At 57.5% G+C, this 13,049-nt stretch overlaps 1 long non-coding RNA gene across 3 annotated transcripts; it reads right to left on the reverse strand.

Annotated features, from left to right (window-relative positions):
• Nucleotides 1-2,756: 2,756 nt before the first annotated feature.
• Nucleotides 2,757-12,909, reverse strand: LOC112650889 (uncharacterized). 3 transcript variants are annotated; one of them, XR_003130517.3, is made up of 4 exons: nt 10,291-12,907; nt 6,807-6,939; nt 6,170-6,278; nt 2,757-3,100 (listed from the first exon to the last, which is right to left on the reverse strand). It is a non-coding gene; the product is annotated as an uncharacterized LOC112650889 (long non-coding RNA). The 3 variants fall into 3 exon arrangements; XR_007402768.1 differs by lacking the exons at nt 2,757-3,100; nt 6,170-6,278; nt 6,807-6,939 and adding an exon at nt 9,126-9,350 and having other exon boundaries at nt 10,291-12,909; XR_007402769.1 differs by lacking the exons at nt 2,757-3,100; nt 6,170-6,278; nt 6,807-6,939 and adding an exon at nt 9,126-9,354 and having other exon boundaries at nt 10,291-12,909.
• Nucleotides 12,910-13,049: the final 140 nt, after the last annotated feature.

The following is a 13,049-nucleotide window of genomic DNA, read 5'->3' on the forward strand; positions in this document are numbered from 1 at the left end:
CCGTGGCTGTGGCTAGTGGCCCGCTGCCCCTGGGTCCTCTGTCCCCACCCCCCACCCCCCGCGGAAGTAAGAAGAGCCCGCGGTGGGGCCTGCAAGCCTACCGCCAGTGTGACAGTCCCCAGAGTTCCTCGCGACCAGGAAAGGCTGCTTCTACACAGTGAACACACCCTCATGGCAAGAAGTACACACACGCACACACACATGCACACGCACACAACAGGGCAGCGGGAGCTGCTCACACTGCTGCCAGGAAGGCAAAACGGGGCCATCGCTCTGCAGGACAGCTGGGGAGCTGACAACCCAGCTCCACATGGAAACCGCACCCAGGTGGCGACAGAATCGTCGCCCCAACGTGAATGCAGCAGGGCATCCTCGGCAGGCGGACGGCTGGGCCACGGAGGCCACTGGGCGAGTGCAGGGCAGCGCTGACGGGAAGGAGTGCCGCAAGGACGTGGGGCAGCAACACCGTCCCTCAAAGGGAAAGGAGCCCAGGTCTCTGACTTCTGGAAGTGGTGGGTCCAGGGTTGGGCGCCAGGCAGGCAGGATGTGCGGCAGTGGAAGGCTCTGTGTGACGCGACTACGTGGACACGTGTCACACGTCCGTCCACACCAGACACACGGAGCCCAAGTGTAAACCACAGGCTTTGGGTGACGATGACGTGCCCCATTCTGGGGGGACGTGGATGGTGGGGGTGGGGGCCTGGGGGGAGGCCTCCCTACGCAGCCCCCGCTCTACCGTGTCGTGCCCCTAGAAGTGCTCTAAAAACTATTTAAAGAAATCTGTTAAGGGACACCTGGGTGGCTCAGTGGTTAAGCATCTGCCTTCAGCTCAGGTCATGATCCCAGGGCCCTGGGATCGAGTCCCGCATCGGTCTCCCCATGGGGAGCCTGCTTCTCCCTCTGCCTATGTCTCTGCCTTTCTCTCTGTGTCTCTCATGAATAAATAAATAAAATCTTTAAAAAAAAAAAAGAAAGAAAGAAATCTGTTAAAAAGTGGGCCTTAGGGCAACCGGGTAGCTCAGCGGTCTAGTGCCGCCTTCGGCTCAGGGAGCGACCCTGGGGTCCGGGGATCGAGTCCCGCATCGGGCTCCCTGCAGGGAGCCTGCTTCTCCCTCTGTGTCTCTGCCTCTCTCTGTGTCTCTCATGAATAAATAAATCTGTAAAAAAATTTTTTTTTAAGTGAGCCTTACATATTATTTGTAATTACCAAATCCCATCCTTACCGATTGTCACGGACTCTAAGCAAACAGAACGGCCTACACAGGTGGGAAGCAGGAAGGAGCCCTGGCAGCACACAGAAGTCCAGAAGGACACTCACTAACTCTGGCCCCCACCCTGAGTTGCCCCCAGCCTCCTCGGGGGTCCCCAGCGGGCCAGGACCAGGGCCGAACTTCCCACGACAGTGCACCCGCCAGCAGAGGCCGAGACGTGCAGAGCAGCGGAGGGGTGCGGGGGCACGGGGTGGGGGCACGCGGGGGCACCCTTCCGCTCAGCCCGCGGGCTCCCCAGGTCCTGCCCGTTCTCTGAGCCTGTGACTCCCAACCCCACTGCATGTGTGTCACCAGACAGACTTCCAACAAAGTCCTCCATGGCCAAGTCAGCGAGGATGCTGTTGATGGCAAGCCCGGTGTCCGGCTGCCAGGGACACGTGTCTTTAAAACACAAGCCGTGCACTTGCAGTTCTATTTGCTGCAGAAGAGCAGGCAGTGAACGTGTCCCTCACCCCGTCCCTTCCGCACCGATAGCCTGGGGCTGCGGTCTCTGGAGAAGCAAGGGGGCTCGGGGCATGGACCACCCCCCGCCCCCCGCCACACCAGCCACAATCAGGGCCGGGGACATGGAGCCATGGAGAGCAGGACACACGGCTCAGGCAGCAGGGCTCGGGGGACAGGCCAGGACGGAGGATGCACGGGGACCCTGGCCCCCGTCCTGGCTGCCCCTCCAGCTGCACTGCGTGGGGTGTGGTGGCCTTGGGGAGGCCATCCCCGGAGTCTCACACTCAGAGGGACCAGCCCCATCGTGAAATTCTCCCTGGCTTTTGAACAAGACGCTCCACGTCTCCACATACTGGGCTCCAAAATTCATGGAACCAGTCCCAGCTGAGTGAGATGGGCCGGGAGGGCAGCTACCGGGGCTGGGAGCTGAGCCAAGCCTTCAGAAGTGGCCCGGGGCAGGGGGGTGGCCCGGGGTGGGGAGGTGGCCCGGGGCAGGGGGGGTGGCCCAGGGTTGGGGGTGGCCTGGGGTTGGGGGGGTGGCCCAGGGTTGGGGGGGTTGGCCTGGGGCGAGGTGGCCCGTGGTTGGGGGGTTGGCCCGGGGTGGGGGGTGGCCTGGGGTGGGTTGATGGCCCAGGGTGGGGAAGTGGCCCGGGGTGGGAGGTGGCCTGGGCCTTAAGAGTTCGGCACTGTCACCCAGCCAGGGACAGGGCCTGGGTGAATCCCAGCAAGGCCGGGAGAAAGGGAAACGCTTTCCCAGTATTTTTAGAAAGAGCCCTGGGGAGAGCCACACGGGCCAGATTTGGGTTCTGGTCCCTCCTAAACAAAATGCCATTATTCGGACCGGCCGGAGGTGAGGGAGCACCCAATCCTAGAGCAGGAGCAAGGTCAGGGGCTCCCCAGTGGGAACGAGGATGCAGTTAGGGACAGAAGGAGGGGTGCTCACCCAGTGGATGCACAGATGTCCACTGTCCACACAACCCAGCAGCTCAGCTCTCCCCCCTCCCCCCTCCACTCCCCTCCCCCAGCATGTCCCCCCCTTCATTAGCCTGGTTAACTGAGGTATGATTGACATCGGTGTTCAACCCGTGAGCCTGTAGCTAAGTGTGGGCATAATTTTTGTTTGAATCTTTGCCAGAATGGACACCATGGATGATCTTATGGTGATTTGTGTTTCTTTGGTTATCAGGGGACCAAATCCTTTTTTCTGTATTAGTGTGAATTGCGCGTCCCCTGGTTTCCTCTGTTTCTTCTGTAAAAGAGCACTGCAAATACGAGCGGAGCTGCCCTTCCGGCCGTCGTGCCTGAACCTGGTCCATCTCTGCGACATCTTCCCTGGAGCTGGCTTGAAATCGTTCCTGTTGGTCTATGAATCTAGTCCACACCTTCTGGAAGATCATAACAAATAGCACCTCATACTTTACATCTGGTTCTTTTTTTTTTTTAATTTCATTCAGAATTTTAAGGTCATTTAGAGGTTTTACTGACCAAACTTTTTTTTTTCAAAGCAATATTCACACCCAACGTGGGGCTTGAACTCGCAGCCCTGCAATCAAGAGTCCTGTGCTCTAACAATTGAGCCCACTGGGTGCCTCCTGGTTCTTTTTATTTAGTTTTGAAAATCAGAACTCCACATTTAGGACTGTGTGTGAGGTCCACCTTCAGCTTAGGAGACGCATCTATCTCTTGTGGTGGGGAGCTACGGAATTTGCCAAGGGCAAGTACAGCACTGAAAAAAAATTTTTAAATATTCTTAAAGACATAGAGGGGTGCCTGAGTGGCTCAGCAATTGAGCGTCTGCCTTTGGCTAGGAGCGTAACCCCAGGGTCCTGGGATCGAGTCCCGCATTGGGCTCCCTGCATGGAGCCTACTTCTCCCTCTGCCTGTGTCTCTGCCTCTCTCTCCGTGTCTCTCACGAATAAATAAATAAAATCTTTAAAATAAATAAATAAACAAACATTTTTGCAAAAAATTTGCATAGTCCCAAGAATATGGCCTCAACAAGCATAGAACAAAAGTTACGGATCTGAAAAGAGAAGTAAACAAACTAATGGTCATAATAAGATACTCGAATAAACTTTCAGTAATTGATTTTTCATATCAATTTGCTGGAGGAAAACCCCCACCAAAATACAACCTGCTAATAAAGATGACCCAGCGAGCTTTACATTTGTTTTTATATTTATTTATTTATTTATTTATTTATTTATTTATTCATGAGAGATAGAGAGGCAGAGACACAGGCAGAAGGAGAAGCAGGCTCCATGCAGGGAGCCCGACGTGGGACTCGATCCCGGGACTCCAGGATCATGCCCTGGGCCAAAGGCAGATGCTCAACCACTGAGCTACCCAGGCATCCCCTTAAGTTTGTTTTTAAAGAGACACTGGAGGGGCACCTGGGTGGCTCAGTAGGGTGAGTATCTGCCTTCACCTCAGGTTGTGATCCTGGGGTCCCAGGATCGAGTCCCGCATCGTGCTTCCCACAGGGAGCCTGCTTCTCCCTCTGCCTGTGTCTCTGCCTCTCTGTGTGTGTCCTTCATGAATAAATAAATAAAATCTTTAAAAAAGAGAGAGAGAGAGACAGCCAATGGTCTGGACACTGCTGGTTGAGTGGTACATCCCTGGGCCCCTCTGTCCTTCCGTGCCCCAAACACATAGTTCCACTGTCTCTGGCATCCATCGTCCTGGAGGGAAATCTGCTGACCTCGTTCCTCTTCATCTTTGGTCCCCTCTCTCCCTTTGAGTCCTCCCCGTTCCTTTGGTACCTATCAGTGTGACCACCATGTGCCGGGTATAGTTGTTTTGTTTTTTCTTTGTTCATTTCTAATTTTTTAAAGATTTATTTATTTAAGAGAGAGAGAGAGAGAAAGCATGAGCAGGGGAAAGGCAGAGGGAGAGAGAGGATCCTCAAGCAGACTCCCTGCCAAATGGCAGAGCCCAACATGGGGCTCGATTCCAGGACCCTGAGATCACAACCTGAGCCAACACCAAGAGTTGGATGCTCAACTGACTGAGGCCCCAAGTGCCCCTCTTTGTTCATTTTTAAATCTGTTTTGGGGTTTCTGAGCTTCATGGATCCATTTGCTACCTTTTATTAACTTTAGGAAATCCTCATCCATTGTTGATTTAAATTTCTCTCCTCTCCCTTTGCCCTGGTGGGATTCCAACTGCATACAGGTCAGACTAATGATGCATCTCACAGATCTGGAATGCTCTGTTGTTTGATTTCCCGCCATCCTTCCTCACCTTTGTATATCCAATTGAGTCATTTCTACTGCCTTGTCTTTGTCGGCTGGGTATCCCTAAAACAACATGACAGTTTGGGTGGTTTCAACAGCCAGGTGTCCAAGATCAAGCTTCCAGCTGATGTGGTTTCTGGTGTGGCCTCTCTTCCTGACTCACAGATGGCCACCTTGTCACTCAGCCTTTCCTTGGTGTGTGCATGGGGCGAGGGAGGGTGGGCAAACTCTGGGGTGGCTTCTTAGAAGGATACTAGTCTGGGATGCCTGGGTGGCTCAGTGGTTGAGCATCTGCCCTTGGCTCAGGGCATGATCCCAAGGTCCTAGGGTTGAGTCCTGCATCAGGCTCCCTGCAAGGAGTCTGCTTCTCCCTCTGCCTGTGTCTCTGCCTCTCTCTGTGTGTCTCTCATGAATACATACATAAATAATTTTTTTTAAAAAAAGGACACTAGTCTGATGGAATCAGGGCCCCATCCGCACTGGCTCATTTAACCTTAACTATTTCCACAGAGACTTCCTCTCCAAATAGAGTCATGCTGAGGGTAGGGCTTCAACACATGAGTTGTTGAAGAGGGACAGACATCCAGTCCACAAACCTGTCCTCAAAGCCACTGGCTCATCTCTCTGCCGAGTCCAGTCTACTCTATATCCATACAAGAGGCCTTAATCTCCATGTAATCTTTACTTCTAGTTTCATAATTTCCTTTTGCAGTGTCTCCACTCACCTCTTCTTTTTACTTCTATCTTTCTCACGAAATTCCCGCCTCTTCATGCCTGTCATCCACCCTCTGCATCACATCCTGTTGCATACTTAACAGGATTAAACCCCCCCTTTCTATGGCAGGACATCTCTGGGTCTGGTTCTATTGACTGTTGTATCTCTGGATGATAGGCTGTATCATCTTGCTTTTTTGGGTGTCTGTATTAGGGTTCTCCAAAGAGAGCCAGTAAGAGATACACACACCTACAGGAATTAATATAATTAATATAACATAACATAGGGCAGCCCGGGTGGCTCAGCGGTTTAACACTACCTTCAGCCCAGGGTGTCACCCCGGAGACCCAGGATTGAGTCCCATGTTGGACTCCCTGCATGGAGCCTGCTTCTCCCTCTGCCTGTGTCTCTGCCTCTCTGTGTGTGTCTCTCATCAATAAACAAATAAAACCTTTAAAAAATAGTAACATAACAAAGATATTTATCATGAGGAATTAACTCACATGACTGCAGAGGCCGACATATCCCAAGATCTGGAAGGGGAGCCAGAAAGCTGGAGAGCTAGGAGAACTGGTGGTGTGAGTTCCCGTCTGAAGGCAGGAGAGATTGTGACTGGATGCCAGGCATTGCGCATAGGAGAAAAGCAGAGGTCGAAGTCAGTGGTCCCAGAGCCTGGGAGACGGCACGCCCCTCCCTGTGCTGGCTGCCATTCTGGGCTCAGCCCTCATGGCCTGTGGGCAGGCTGCGTCTGGACTTGCTGAGACATTCCTTACATGCTGTTTGCCAGTGGCAGCAGCAGCATCACACCTTCCTTTAGTGGGCCTGGCATCTGTGGGTTCCGGGGTCTGTGGCAGCAGGCCCTGTGCCCTGTGCCTCGGCAGGATGGTCTCCCGAGCTCTCCTCCACCTCCCTGAGCATTGGAGGACCGCTCCTGGCAATCAGCATGCACCGCACCAACCCATGCTGCTTCTCTCATTCCCCCTTGCTCTCAGAACACAGGGAGCCTTGTGTGTCTGGGCCTCCGGGTAGCCCTGGCTCTCTGGTCAAATCCCCAGTGGGGTGCGGTGGCAGGCTTAGCCCGTCTAGTGGGTTCCTGCAGCTCTCCTGGGCCAGCCTGAGGCCCTCACAGGCCCTGCACACCTGGCTCTCAGGTAGCTCCCTGGTCCCCTGATCTGGACTCCAGTCTTCCTCATGAGCGCTCAGCAATGTTTATTGGAAGAGTTGGGGTGTGTGTATGCCACGCGCGTGCCTGGCACTCCTCCCCAGTCTGTACCTGCGAAGAGAACAAGAAAGTAGCCGCAGAACGGGAGGAAGGAGCTGCAAAATCCCATCTCTGATAAAGGATTAATGTCCAGAATGTGGAAAAAACTCCTACAACTATAAAAAAAAGCAAACGATCCACAGAAGAAGCGGGCAGAGGACTCGAACAGATGTACACGATGGCCCACAGCACGAGAGAGGAGGCTCAGCAGTGCTACCCACCAGGACAACACAAAGCAGGGGTACGCAGTGCGCTGCATGCTCACTAGGACGGCTGTCAGAGAGACAAGCAGGAAACAGCAGGTGTCGTGTTGGGGGGAGGGGATTGGACTGTCTCACATGGTGGACTGCGGCCACCGCCCTGGAGACGGTGTGGCAGGTCCTATGAAAATTGAAGTGGAGAACTCCCATGTGACCCCGCGACGCCGCTTCGTGCTGTGAACTCAGAAGAGCCAAGAGCAGGGGCTCGGCTGCGCTCACAGTGCACTTGAGATGGGAGCGCCCCAGTGTCTGTCAATGGATGAAGGGCTGCAGCTCCACAGGTGGGTGGTCGCAGTCACAGAAAGGAAGGATGTTCTTTTTTTTTTTTTTTTTTTTTTTACTTATTCACGAGAGACAGAGAGAGAGAGAGGCAGAGACACGGACAGGGAGAAGCAGGCTCCACGCAGGGAGCCCGACGACGCGGCACTCCATCCCAGGACCCCAGGATCACGCCCTGGGCCGAAGGCGGCGCTAAACACCCCCCCCCCCACCGGGGATCCCCAGGGAAGGTCGTTCGGACCTGCACTCTGCCATGGTTGGCCCCGAGCACACATGCTGAAAGCAGCTCGTCTTGCAGGGACACAGGTCCCACCTGCTGGAGGTGCCCGGGCAGCTGAGGGACGGCAGGAGGGGGGCGGGGGGTGGGCAGGACAGGGAACCGTGCTGGGGGGCGTGGCACAGAGCTTCTGTTCCGGAGACAGGAAAGCTCTGGAGGTGGAAGGTGAGGATGGCACACAGCAGGAACCTGCTCTGTAGGCCTGTGCGGCATGTTGGGCGGGGCAGGACACCTGTTGCCCTGTGGCTGGCGCCACACTTGGGTTTTCACTCCCAGGACAAGGTGTGGCAGCGAGGGGCACAGCGGCCAGGCCCGGGGACCGGGCACTAGCCCTGCCTCGGCCGGCCGCGCCGTGGCCTCCAGTTTCTCACCCTTGCTGGGCTTCGTCTCCTCTTGGAGGAAACATCAGCATCTACCCCAAAGGGCTGCCGGAGAGTCCCACACTGGCCCTGACCATGCCACCTGGCCCTCCCTAGAACTCTTTTTTTTTTTTTTGAATATTTTATTTATTTATTCATGAGACACAGAGAGAGAGGCAGAGTCACAGACAGAGGAAGAAGCAGGCTCTATGCAGGGACCCACGTGGGACTCGATCCCGGGACCCTAGGATCATGACCTGAGCCCAAGGCAGACAGTCAACCTCCGAGCCACCCAGGTGTCCCTAGAATTCTGAGTTAATTTAGGCCTCTCTCTCCTTTTTGGTTACTGTACCCCGCCCTCCCCTGCCCCCGCCCCACCCCTGTGTCAGGGAAATTCGGCACCAGACACCCCGGCCTCTGGCAATCTGGGCAATCTGGGGATCCTGGCTCCCCTCGGCAGACACCCCCCACAAAGGACTTTTCTGAAGGCTGAGGCAGCAGCAGTGGTCCTCCTGCAGCCCGGCGGGGCGGGTGGGATGCCCCCTGTGCCGCATACTGCTTTCTGGGCTCAGAACGCCCAGTCCCTGTCTGCTGCTGGCCATCTACCCAGAGCACCCCTCTTGCCTCCGTCACTAGCAGAGCACATCACTAGCAGACCAAGCAGCCACCTTCCTGGACTTTGGCACCAAGGGGGACAGCACTGGGTAGCTCCAGGGAAGCTGACAACAGGACTGAGTGGCAGCATCACTCCCAGCCGGTGGTCCTCCTCCTTCTCTCCCCTTCCCTGGACGCTGAGCAGGGCAGTGGCGGGGTGCCATCCTGGGGACGGCAGGAGCCAACCCCGGGGGTGCAGGGCCGTGTGGGTCCTGCGGCTTTTCACGGAGGAAGCTACTTGCATGAGTTTGTTTTATTTTTAACAGCTGATTTTTAATTTATTAAAGTTGTCATCCTACAACATAATTCTTTAGCTTATAAACCATGTTAGCCTTTTTGTGAGCATTAACAGACTTGAACCGGTTCAAATACATCTTCAAACATTTCAATTGCATTTTTAAATGTAATACATTTGGTTTCCTTTTAAAGTACTTATTTGTCCAAAAATAACAAGGAAAACCTCCCCAAGGGGATCCCTGGGTGGCTCAGGGCGTGATCCCGGAGTCCCGGGATCGAGTCCCATGTCGATCGAGTCCCACGTCGGGCTCCCTGCATACAGTCTGCTTCTCCATCTGCCTGTGTCTCTGCCTCTCTCTGTCTCAAATAAATAAATAAATAAAATATGTTTTTTATAAAAGCTGTTTGGGGGCGGGAGTTACTAAAATTGGGCACAAGATCTTTTTTGGGGTGAGGAACCTGTTCTAAAATTAGGTTGCAGCAGGATCTGCTCCGATCTTTAGAAATCACTGGGCTGCAGCTTTATTTTTGTTTTTTAAAAATATTTTATTCATGTATTCATGAGACAGTGGTAGGTCTTCTCAGCATCACCTTCCTCTAAACATCCTTGAAGGTGACGCCACCTTGGGTCTGTAAAGGCCTCCTGTTCGGTGGCATCCGCCACCACCAGGCCGCATGCGCACCCCTGTGTCCTCTCCAGGCCACCAGCCCGGGGGCGGGGACGGCAGGGCCCACCCATTATGGCTCCCCTGCCATAGGCCCCGCGGCCAGCTCACAGGGGCTGTGCCTAAGCCGACTCCCATCGGGGCCACCGGTGCGGGGGTCCCTGGCTCGCGGCTGGCGCGCTCCAAACTAGGTGGTAGGCGGCTCTCTGCACCCTAGCGGAGGCCCCTCCGCACCCATGGGGTCGAATGCCGGCCGCCCCGGGGTACAGGAGTCCTGGGGCCGGGACAGGAGCAGCTTGCAGGAGACAGTAAGGCACGAGGCTGGGCGGCTGCCGAGGCCGCCCCAGAGCGAGGGGAAGGGGAGGGCGGTTGAAGCTGTGTGACTGGCAGGTGGGGCCGAGGCAGGCGGACAGCACTAGGTCAGGGAGGAAGGCAGGGCGCCGAAGGCCACCAGCAGCCCGGCCGTGGGGGTGGGAGCTGCCACGAGCCGCCCTCCCGCCCAGCGTGCAAGGCCAGGCTGATCTGAGTGGGGGGTGGGGGGGAAAGGGGGGCCCACGGCTGTCCCAGCAGGGCACAGTCCCAGTCTGGTCAGTGTGGGGGAACCCACTGGCAAGCCCACCAGGGAGACACACCTGCAGCCATGCAGCCAGATCTGGGGGGGCCCTTCCGTTCTGCACACCTGTGCTGCTGACCCCACTTACACCTTCAGTCAACACGCCTTTACTGAGCTTTGGTTCCGCAGGATCTTCACAGGCGACCAGCTCCAGAGCGCTAGGGAACGTGTCCTGGAAAGGACCCAGCACGGGGTGAGCCTTACTGGTGGAGTGGGGAAGCACCGCCCGGGTCGAGGGAGAGCCCTGCAAATGCAGGGGGCAGTTCGGAGAAGCTCTGCGTAGCAGGACTGTCAGCCCACAGCTGCTGACTTAGGGCCACGGAGCCGCTGCTTTCGTCTGTCCTGTGGGCAACCAAGAACCTGGACAAGTAGTCTAGCGCAGGAGTCACGATTTCCAGTGATTCTGCAAATGACCATTCTGGAAGCCCCTGGGAAAACTGGGGCCCAGAAACGGAAGCAAGAAGGTGCTGCAGAAGGCCAAGCAGGAGCTATAGCTGCGGGAAAGGCTGAGGAGGAGGAGGCGTCCTGGGGAGGGGGAGGAGGAAGAGGCCTGGGGAGGAGGAGGAGGCCTGGGGAAGGGGAGGAGGAGGGGGAAGCCGGGGTAGGAGGAGGAGGAGGCCTGGGGGGGAGGAGGAGGCCTGGGGAAGAGAAGGAGGAGAAGAAGGAGGGGGGGGGGAAGAGGAGGCCTGGGGAGGCGGAGGCAGAACTCTGATGGGCTCACCCACGGCTCAGCCATGAGGAGGACCAGGGCATGGGGGAGGAGGACCAGGGGATGGGGGAGGATCCATGGCCGCTCTGGGGAGCTACAGCTGTGAGGCTGGTCTAGAAGTCTCCAGGTGATCTGAGCCTGGGGAATGGAGGCGGCTAACAGTGCTGGGGTGGGGGGCCGCCACCTGACCAAACCCAGAACTCTGCTGCGGAGCCATCTGAAAGGCTTCGGGGAGGCAGAGCCGGAGGGACCAGGAGTGGAGAGACCAGGAGAGAGAAGCCCAGACTCCAGGGAAGTGGGAGGAGCCGTGGGGCCAGGCGAGCCGAGGGCAGCGTCCAGGAAGGGTGGCCCTGGACAGAGTCCTGGGAAAGTGGACTGTGGAGTCGCCACTGGTCCCAGCAGAAGAAGACGGGAAGCCCACCCTCGTCCCGGGCAAGAGGCACGCACGAGGCCCCTTACCCTCTTCTGAAGTCATCTGTCTTCTTAGGGTTTTCAAGAACCTGTTTTTCCTCCCTAGGTTTGCAGCGGCCCCAGACGCCTGTGGGAGAAGCGTCCGTGTAAAACCACGTCAGGGCACTGTTGATCGCAGTTAGGTTGGCCGCAGTGTGATTCATCCAAACAAGGCAGGAAGGCCCCGCGTTCCCGAGACACTCGGTTAGGAAGTCCCGGTCACGGACAAAGCTGGTTGAGGCTTCCCCGCCGCACTGGCTCCCCCTGCACGTGGGTTCTCCTGCGTGCACGTATCCTACGCCGGTGTGGAAGAAGGCACAAGACCCTGGGCCTGGCTGCCCCACTGACGTTTACCAGGAGGCAGGACTTGGGGTGCCCAGGGGGCTCAACGGCTGAGTATCTACCTTCAGCTCCGGGGGTGCCGGATCGAGTCCCGCATGGGGCTCCCGGAGGGAGCCTGCTCCTCCCTCTGCTGTGTCTCTCATGAATAAATAAAACCTTAGGGGAAAAAAAAAAAAAAAAGGAGGCAGGACTTTACATAGGCGCCAGCGAAGTCACAGGGCCGCTTTCCTTCTGCACTCGCGCACTCATTGCTTTCCTAGGAAGGGTCTCTGAGCTCTGCAAGGCTCAGGGTGGAGGAGGGGGTAGTGTAGACACTGGGAGGCCTGGCGCACTTGGCTTCCAGCAGACGGGTCCACAGAGCTTCAAGGTCACAAGGCACTAGGTGATGGTGGGGGCAGCAGTGTCCAGGTGTGGCCTCGGGAACACCCGGCGCTGGTGACTGAGCAGCTGCTCACAGGGACGAGCGTCACTTTCACTGGTGACAGCGGGGCCTTAAACCCCGCACACATGGCGCCAGGTGCACCGTGGGGACGCACGATGCGCGACGCGGGGCTCATCAGAAGACGTTCCTGGCGGCGCGGATGGAGATCCGGACCTGACCCCCTGGACGGTCCCAGTTCGCCGCACGGCGGGGGGCGCCGACCGGACCGGACCCCGCTCCAAGCTCCGCACGGCGGCTGGGGGCTCCCGGGGCTCGCTCCCACGCCCCCAGGTCGGACGAGGGCGAGAGGGCGCGCCGCGTCCCTGCAGGTACGAGCCTGCCCGGCTCCCGTGTCAACGTCCTCCTCCCTAACAAAATTCAAGCGGACTGTGCAAGATATTTTCGGAAAGTAGGGCATTTTGGAAGCATTTCGTAACCTCCGAGACGGAGGCGGCGGCGCTGGAGGAGGGGGCTATGCCGGCGGTTACCGGGCGCCCCCAGCCACGCGCGGGGTCGCGGGGTCGCAGTCCGGGAGGGGCGCGGGCGACCTTGGCGAGCGGCGCGACCTTGGGGCCTGCGTTCGCCTCAGTTGCCCCCTCTGCGCAATGGGGACACGCCCTGGCCGCGGCGCTGCGTCGGCCCGCCCGCGCCGCAGCTGCCGTCGCCCTCTTCCTGCGGACCCTCGGGCTCCGCCGGCTCGCCTGGCCTCCGTTCCCCCCCCCCTCCCCCCCCCCCCTCCCCCGTCCGCACCCCACTCCCGACTGGGTCCCGACTGGGTCCCCACGCCGCAGCACCGCGACGGAGCCCGCGGGCGGGAACCAGCCTCCACCGCCAGCGCGCACGCGCGCCCAGGTCC

Source organism: Canis lupus, chromosome 16 (genome assembly GCF_003254725.2).
Source record: "Canis lupus dingo isolate Sandy chromosome 16, ASM325472v2, whole genome shotgun sequence".
NCBI lineage: Eukaryota > Metazoa > Chordata > Mammalia > Carnivora > Canidae > Canis > Canis lupus.